Genomic DNA, 9,818 nt, shown 5'->3' with positions numbered 1-9,818 from the left:
TTTGTTTACATTCATTGAACAGGTCGGAGAAAATACTCGAAATCGGGTATTATCCGTGAAATCGCGTATAATACTCGATATTAGGGTATCGTTGAATCCGCGAAATCGGGTATTCCGTGCAACTTTCTATAAAAACTAAAGAATAAAGCAACGGCGCATTATGCCAGTTACTGTTACTTGTACATCAGTATCTTGTGGATTTATTTTGCTACATTGTGGGGATGAATACAAGTTCAAACATACATTGTGGGGATAATTGGAATTGTGGGGATATCCCCACAAGGCGGAGTGTCTTTAAATGAATTGTGGGGATGATTGTTCTTCAGTGACAAAGACATCCCCGGAGTGAATTGTCCGATATATGTCCATAGTCAACTTTGTCTTTAAATGAATTGTGGGGATGATTGTTCTTCAGTGACAAAGACATCCCCGGAGTGAATTGTCCGATGTCCATAGTCAACTTTGTCTGTATTGAAAAATGTCTGTAGTACAAGAGTTACTTCCCCCTTGACCGTGAAATACTTGAATTCGGATTTTTTCGGTTTTTTTCATTGTCATCATCGGAGAACCTCTCGACTTTAGTTAATCTTGCCACTTCCGTCGTGTGACGTAATTTTTGCGCATGCTTATTCTGACGAGACATGGCATGGTGGATCAAACCGTCAAACGCAGTAGCTAGGTGAGTTTGATGTTAGAAAAGATAAAGAACACCTGTATTTAGACCTTGAGTTTATATACACTGATAACCATCTGATATTCCTACTAAGCTTAGACATTTGTTATAGCATATAAAGTTTAAAAATAAAAACTGGAAGGTTTCGTAGGACGTTCATGGTTAGAGTCGGAGTAATCTCGGACTAATTGACGCGTCAAGTGGTTGTGCGTTTGTGTGTAGAAAATCCATGTCACGAAAGCTTGAAAAAATAAGCTAACATACATTTACTACTCGTTTCTGATTTGCATTATTATTATTTAATTTTGTAAGGGATGTTTTTCGTTTGGTTTTTTTTCGAAGCATACAAATTTGTAACCGCCACAAAATAAAAAAAATCTTATTCATTTAATACTTCTTAACATTCGCCAACCACGTAAGTCCTAACATAAACAAACTGTTGGAAAAAAAATCATAATTGGATTCTACAACGTTTAGATACAGATGCACAAAAAGCAATATTTTATCCTCCCTAAACCAGTAAACCTCGAGAATTTAAACCGCGAGAATATGTGATTTTTACAGTAGGGACATAAATACAGCAAATAATTCTCTGTCAGCGAATTATAAATAGGTATGAATTTTTTTTTAATCATAAGAATCAACAGTTTTATCTAAAATTTGATATTTTTTTTTTCAGGGGAAATATGGAAAAGTTTGAGTTTCTATCTATATTTGTTTACATGTTATTGAATTTAGTATTGCGTGTCGCTTGTGTTTTCTTCAAGTTCCCTGCCCTATTTTACACTTCCCTGGTTATTGACATCCTTTTACTTTTTTGTTTTGGAGTTTACCTGTCATTTTTGAACTGCCAAAGGGGTAAGAATTTTAAGATTGATCCATCTTTAAAATAATGTTTGCTTGTCCTTTCCTGACACACAGGGTGAAATTACTTGGTGGTAAGTAGGTGAGAAAAAAATTACAGAAAATTTGGACTTATTTGTTGACGGGATAAGAGAATTAAAAAGAAAAAAACATGTCCTGGAATGTAATAAAAAATTATGAAGAGCCATTTTTGGTTAGACGATTTGGAAAGGGCAACTAAACAATTTTTTGTAAGATGACCACATAGGCATATAGATAATATGAAATCTTAGTTAAAAGCATATAGTACAGTGGAGTCGCCAATTTCGGGTCGTCTCCTTTTCCAGGTCACTCGCGTGTATTTTATGCCTAGTGTTAAAATTTAAGCGTAAAAAACTTAATGAATACGCTGATCGTGAAGAACTGGTCTTTCTCTATGTAATTAATTACACAATTTTGAATATCAACTTTAAGAGAGCATCCGACAATCGAAATTCTGAAACACACGCATTAAAGACTTGGAAGTTTCTGCTGAGGTGACGGGCTACTTTTGTTTTTGTTCGCTGCCGAAAGGCTGATGTAAAAGTTCTAGATGAATAAAAAGAGCTCAAAAGAATGGCAAATGCATTTAGTTTTAACTCAGAAATCAATCATAATGATCAATGCTCAAATAAAATTAGAATGATTTTTAAATCAAACTGTAGTAGTTTCTCCAATTGTGGGTCACGCAATCTCGTGGCATGAAAATCTCAAAATTCTATGTACAAAACCAATCGACAACTAGGTATTGACCTTGATTATTAAAAGTATTCTAACTGGGAAATATTTTTTCTAAAAATTAAAATCGAGTGAACTCTTCAAATGCATCTTTTAAATAAATGAATTTGATTGTATTATTTTTAATCCTAATACATTTTTTTACATTCTGCATACTGCAATTTGTTTTGTTGTAATTGTTTTAAAAATAATTTAAACATATTTCTGTGATTGTTTTACTTTTTTCCAAGCTGCATAAATTGTTTTATGTTTCAACATCATAAAAATCGTGTTCTGAAACGTTCCATGAATATCACACAACCGTGAAGACACATGACCCGGAAAAGGAGAAAATGATTCGTAACTGGGAAGCTAGGCCTTGCTGAAATACCCCTTGTAAATATTGTTCCCGTGTAGCTACTTTGAAAAGAAAAGGCGCTTGGATGACTCAATATTTGTTCTTTCAATACATATATTTCATAAAATATAAATTGAACAGATTTGCAAAATATCAACTATACACCCTGACGTGACCCGGAATTGGCGACTTCACTGTACATGAATATTACATGATTTTTTTTTTCTTATTACCGGTTTAAACTGCTGAACTGTTGCTCTGTGACTGAGAAAATTCTGAGAAAGAACTACAGGATACATAACAAGTTTTGTAAAAACCTTGATATATGGCCGCCGTGTTTTAGTCGCTTGCTTCAAGTATTATTTCTTGAATTGAATGATTTCACACATTCTCATGTCATCCCCTGTACATGTAGCATTTGAAATTTTGGCTGTCTGCAGAAGCATTCTTGTTATTACAACACAGTCTAGTTTTGAAGAATATTCAGGGCTATATTAAAAAATTGTTTGCAATTGCCAACCAACCCACTAAAAATGCCTCCGACTCAAACTTTTTTACAGCCATTATTTGTTATTTTGGTTTTTTTTTTTTTTTTTTTTTTTTAACATGAAGTTTCAAATTTTTAGGATGTTGAAACTTTTATGTCTATTTTCAAAATTTTGTTTCTGTCAATAAGTGGCATAAAGTAATTAGCTTTATTTACCAACAATAATCTTATGAAAATCTCTGTCTGAGGGGTTTTTAATCCAACTAAAACTTGATATCTATTTTTAAAAAAATAATATCTATCTACTGACCCACTCTTAAGATAAAAGGTCAGCAACTGCAAACAAAATTTTTTTAAGCTTTGCCCCGTGTATAAATAGAATTATTTGATTTATTGAAATTCTATTTTAATCCCCAAAACAGGAAGTAATCGATCACATGTCACAAACATTCAAAATGGAGGACTGTGATTTGCCATGTGCAGTTATTCTATTTCATTCTGATCTTGATTTCTCTCAAGCATGTGCATTTTGCTCTGACATGGATATAGATGTTTTAGAAACTGAAATATATGGTTATAGTTGTTTAGTATTTTTTTTACAAATGGAATTTAGTGCAGTTTTGTTTTTTTGCAACCTCAGTGGTTTTTCTATTAATAAGTATATTCAGCAGTAAAAAAAAGGAAATTAGTGGATATTAAGGTAAGAATGTAATTAATTTTATTTTTGTTTGGTATTTCTTTTTCAAATTAATTTAAATTCATTGGCTCAATTGAGACATTCAACAGTAAACCTAGTTTGACTGCCCAGGCCCACTCTGTTAGTCATTTTATCCCCGTAATGACAGACTGACATGGAACACTCGACAGACTCTGAATGACACAGATTTTTATGGGGAGAGAAATGGAGGTTTTGCTTTTGATGATATTAGTGACAAGTATCATAATTATGATGATCTTAGGTATTGGTATCATTTTCCTTTTTATCTTCTTTCGAAAGTGGACAAGTTTTTTCAGAAGGTGGAATGAACTTATTCAGTAATGAAAAGGTACATATCTAATCTTGTATATTATTTGAGATAATTAAGAATTTATTTTTGTGTATATTCATTTAAAAGTAATCCGATGATATTTTTTATGTTGATTGTAATTGTTTAACATATGTATTACTTGAACAACTTTAAGTAACTTGTTTATTTAAATGCTCAGTAGGCTATAGTAGAAAAAAATCCCAACAAAAAACAGACAGAATGAAATAATGAAAACATATTTAACTCAAAATGAATAGACTCAGAAAGACAGACAGTTTAGCCCCACAATAAAAGACATTAAATTTTAACAGTGACAGACAAAATAATAGGAAAACTTAGATTTAACAAAGGAAATGTTAGGGGTAAATGAGTAAACCCTGAAAGACAGACAGTTTAGCCCCACAATAAAAGACATTTAATTCCCAAAGTGACAGACAACATAATGGATCTAGTCTAAGGAATATAAGGGGGATTGAATAGAGCCAGAAAGACAGACAGTTTAGCCCCACAATAAAAGACATTAAATTTTAACAGTGACAGACAAAATAATAGATCAGACAAAATAATAGGAAAAGACTTTAGCCCCACAATAAAAGACATTAACAAAGGAAATAATGTTAGGGGAATATAAGGGGGATAAACCCTGAAAGACAGACAGTTTAGCCCCACAATAAAAGACATTCAATTCCCAAAGTGACAGACAACATAATGGATCTAGTCTAAGGAATATAAGGGGGATTGAATAGAGCCAGAAAGACAGACAGTTTAGCCCCACAATAAAAGACATTCAATTCCCAAAGTGACAGACAACATAATAGATCTAGTCTAAGGAATATAAGGGGGATTGAATAGAGCCAGAAAGACAGACAGTTTAGCCCCACAATAAAAGACATTCAATTCCCAAAGTGACAGACAACATAATGGATCTAGTCTAAGGAATATAAGGGGGATTGAATAGAGCCAGAAAGACAGACAGTTTAGCCCCACAATAAAAGACATTCAATTCCCAAAGTGACAGACAACATAATAGATCTAGTCTAAGGAATATAAGGGGGATTGAATAGAGCCAGAAAGACAGACAGTTTAGCCCCACAATAAAAGACATTCAATTCCCAAAGTGACAGACAACATAATAGATCTAGTCTAAGGAATATAAGGGGGATTGAATAGAGCCAGAAAGACAGACAGTTTAGCCCCACAATAAAAGACATTCAATTCCCAAAGTGACAGACAACATAATGGATCTAGTCTAAGGAATATAAGGGGGATTGAATAGAGCCAGAAAGACAGACAGTTTAGCCCCACAATAAAAGACATTCAATTCCCAAAATGACAGACAACATAATAGATCTAGTCTAAGGAATATAAGGGGGATTGAATAGAGCCAGAAAGACAGACAGTTTAGCCCCACAATAAAAGACATTCAATTCCCAAAGTGACAGACAACATAATAGATCTAGTCTAAGGAATATAAGGGTTTATTGAATTCAATTCCCAAAGTGACAGACAACATAATAGATCAGTCTAAAATATAAGGGGGATTAAATAGAGCAGACAGACAGTTTAGCCCCACAATAAAAGACATTCAATTCCCAAAATGACAGACAACATAATAGATCTAGTCTAAGGAATATAAGGGGGATTGAATAGAGCCAGAAAGACAGACAGTTTAGCCCCACAATAAAAGACATTCAATTCCCAAAGTGACAGACAACATAATAGATCTAGTCTAAGGAATATAAGGGGTGGGGGGAATGAATAGAGCCAGAAAGACAGACAGTTTAGCCCCACAATAAAAGACATTCAATTCCCAAAGTGACAGACAACATAATAGATCTAGTCTAAGGAATATAAGGGGGATTGAATAGAGCCAGAAAGACAGACAGTTTAGTCCCACAATAAAAGACATTCAATTCCCAAAGTGACAAACAAAACAAAAAAGAAAACTTAATTAAATAAAAGGAATAGAATACCAAAATAAATGGATCCATAAGGATGGCTTGTTTGACCTCTCAATAAAAGATATAATTCCAATGTGACAGTCAACAGTACATAGAAAAACTAAACAACATAAGCCCACAATGGCTCTAACAGACCAAAAGTCCCACTGTGTTACAGATGGAATAAGCTCACAACCTGATCTGTGACAACAATAATCCCCATACTGATAGACAAAGAAACCCACTGTGACAGATGGAATAAGCTCACAATCTCTGACAATAATCCCCATACTGATAGACAAAGAAACCCACTGTGACAGACGGAATAAGCTCACAAAGTCTTTGACAATAATCCCCATACTGATAGACAAAGAAACCCACTGTGACAGACGGAATAAGCTCACAATGTCTTTGACAATAATCCCCATACTGATAGACAAAGAAACCCACTGTGACAGACGGAATAAGCTCACAATGTCTTTGACAATAATCCCCATACTGATAGACAAAGAAACCCACTGTGACAGACGGAATAAGCTCACAATGTCTTTGACAATAATCCCCATACTAATAGACAAAGAAACCCACTGTGACAGACGGAATAAGCTCACAATGTCTTTGACAATATTAAAACCCCATACTGATAGACAAAGAAACCCAATGTGACAGACTGAATGCAACCACAATATTAAATCCCCATACTGATAGACAAAAATGACCCCACTTTGGCAGACAGAATAAACCCACAATAGCTTTGACACTAAAGCATTTAATCAATGTTAAATAAAAGTCTACATGGCAAATAAGGGCTAAAAATCTTTCTATAAATTTTAGTGAAGATACTTGTTAAGTATATCAAAATTACAACTTTCCATAATCTTGACTCCTATAAAAGCCTACTCTCATAATAGGTTAAACTGAAATAAATCTTTGTTTAACATGTTTATTTGTGTGTTTGGATGACGCATGATGTGTTCAACACATCTGCACATGAGTGCAAGAAATCACACTTTAAGGTCACTTAGTGGTGACCTAAAAATTTTTTTTGGTAAGTTGGGATATGCAAGTAAATGACCAGTTTCAATTTCCATGGAGATAAGTGTAACACATTGAATTGAATTTGTAATTTGCAGAGATTGCCAGGGAATTTACATAAGTAGTGAAATGAAGTGAAGTTTTTTTTAAACTTTGGTGATGAAAAATTTACTTAAAAATATTAATGTGATATGGCTTAAACACATGTTTGTACTTTTTGTTGTATTTCCAGTTTTAATTTACAGAAAATTGAATATTTTTTTTTAGAGAAAAAAGATGTTTTTTGAACTTCATTATTGTCAATAAATTTTGCAATAAATGTTTGCACACTTTAAAAATTCTTTTGAAACAGTAAGCTTTTTGAGGTGAAAGAAACAGTGAATTGATTTTCCTCTATCATGTCTATAACAAGAGATAAAATTTAATCATTTTAATGTATTGAATAAGAAACATCTGTAACCATTTTAGTGTTATTATTAAGAAAAATGATTTTAATGTAATTTCTTTGTTCTTTTCTTTTCAAGAAACTGAAGATGCCAGCTCAAACAAGGAGGAAGAGGAAAGGTAATAAGTTTTAGTTAAAATAAGTAAAATTTAGTTAATTGAAAACTAATAGCAAAGTGTTTTTTTATTATAATAGTGTATGAAAAATTAAATATTAATTTTGCCACCACCTATGGAGTATTTAGGATGATGCAAATACTTATTTGAGTAGAAATACCTTGCAAACAAACTTTCCCATGGTCCTCCATAGTTTGATTGCAGATTTTAGATAGTTTATAATAAATGCATTTTAAAATTTTTTTAGAAAATAGAAAGACTGAAGAAGTTACTTATGTAAAAGGTAAGTGTTGAAAATTATGAAATATTGATATGTCCTCATATTGAAGTTCTGTAGGCTACCAGGTAGTCATTTTGGAGTGACAGAAAGATAACACAAATTAAACTGAACTGATTTTAGCAAGACAGAATTTTGAAATACAAATTCAAGTTTTGCTTCCAACTTTTAACATGCACATAGTAAAATTTGTTTTAAATATTATGTGTCTACGCAAGTTCTCTACTACCTGTTATTCAGCAAAAGCACCACAAAGTATTAGATTTAGTTATGAGAAAACAATCATATTCTTTATGTAGGCAGTAAAACTCAAAGATACAGATTAATTATGTGGTGACCTTTTCTCTCAGACGATCATGATGGCTAAAGTATCCTTTTTTTTTGTTTAACAGACCAAATCGTATATTGTTTATGGAGGGGGATATGGTGGCCCGGTTCCGTGGAGAGGGTTTTAAAAAACGATGTGTACCAAATTTCCTTTTGGAAAGAGGAGGAAAGGTAAAGATTTTATTTGATTTAAAAGGATGCCAATTTTTTTCATATAAAATGTTTTTAATGACATTCTGTTTGATTTATAAAAAGGAATGTATTTTAAGCAAGATATATGATTTTAAGTACCAGTAAATCTTATCTATAATTATGTTAAGGTGTACAAAAATTTACTTTGTGTTGAAAATTCACTGCATCAGTAAGACTTTCACAAATTTCATATCTTTGTTAAATAGTTATATTCCTTCATGTACAAAAAAGTTTTTGTAAATGTGTATACCACATAATATGTAATTGTTTTTCACATCTGTAGGATTACATGTAACGGCCACAATCTCCGTAATTATGTTCCCCAAACGAAGTTGTATTTCTCTGTTTCTTATTATTATTATTTTTCTTCTTCCTGGGAAAATTTTGTCCACGAGTGATCTTGTAAACTATGTAAAACCTTTTTAGGGTCCATGTTATGTAGAGTTGCCAAACAAAGGTCATTTTTTTGCACGCGCACGTGCAACATGTGAAATTACCAATATAATGGATATTGCCGTACATTTTTTGTAACGGCCCTATGTTCCCCAAAACGTCATGATATATAAGAATTTTCATGAAACCTTTTTACGTTTTTGAAATTACCAATATAATGGATATTGCCGTGATGAATTTTTTTGAAACTCATAATGTAAGGATACATTAGTAGTATAGACAAGATAGCATGGTCAAAATAGCAAGATCTCACGCGCATGCACGTGCGCTTTGCTCTGATTGGCTGAAATTAAAGTCTCAATAACTTTCTTGTTTCATGTCATAATCCTTTGAAATTTTGAACATAGTCCTACATTATGAAGATCTACCACATGATATATAAGAATTTTCATGAAAGCATGCGCATGTGCGCGTGCCGCAAGCTGATTGGCTGAAACTTTAAATGGCAATATCTCCTTTGTTTTTTGACGAAATTCTTTGAAATTTAAAATATAGTCATGCATTAGGATATCCTACAAAATGATATAGAAAAAAAAAAATCATGAAATCACGCGCATGCACGTGTGCTGCAATCTGATTAGCTGAAACTTTAAATGGCTATTTCTCCTTTGTTTTTTGATGAAATTCTTTGAAATTTAAAATATAGTCATGCATTAGGATATCCTACAAAATGATATAGAAAAAAAAATCATGAAATCACGCGCATGCAGGTGTGCTGCAATCTGATTGGCTGAAACTTTAAATAACTATTTATCCTTTGTTTTTTGACGAAATTCTTTGAAATTTAAAATATAGTCATTCATTAGGATATCCTACAAAATAATATTTAAAAAATCATGAAATTACGCACATGCACGTGTGCTGAAATCTGATTGGCTGTAACTTTAA

General features: G+C 32.6%; 1 long non-coding RNA gene across 2 annotated transcripts; it reads left to right on the top strand.

The window, feature by feature from the left end:
* The first annotated feature begins 682 nt into the window (after positions 1 to 682).
* Positions 683 to 8,461, top strand: LOC134269202 (uncharacterized). Of its 2 annotated transcripts, XR_009992523.1 has the most exons (4): positions 683 to 4,163; positions 7,645 to 7,684; positions 7,929 to 7,964; positions 8,351 to 8,461. It is a non-coding gene; the product is annotated as an uncharacterized LOC134269202 (long non-coding RNA). The 2 variants fall into 2 exon arrangements; XR_009992522.1 differs by lacking the exon at positions 683 to 4,163 and having other exon boundaries at positions 6,302 to 7,684.
* The last annotated feature ends 1,357 nt before the right edge of the window (positions 8,462 to 9,818 follow it).

This window comes from Saccostrea cucullata, unplaced genomic scaffold (genome assembly GCF_032062105.1).
Source record: "Saccostrea cucullata isolate Sc308-1 unplaced genomic scaffold, CSIRO_AGI_Scuc_v1 ctg7586, whole genome shotgun sequence".
Taxonomy (NCBI): Eukaryota; Metazoa; Mollusca; class Bivalvia; order Ostreida; family Ostreidae; genus Saccostrea; species Saccostrea cuccullata.
This window is presented reverse-complemented; position numbering and strand designations above follow the sequence as displayed.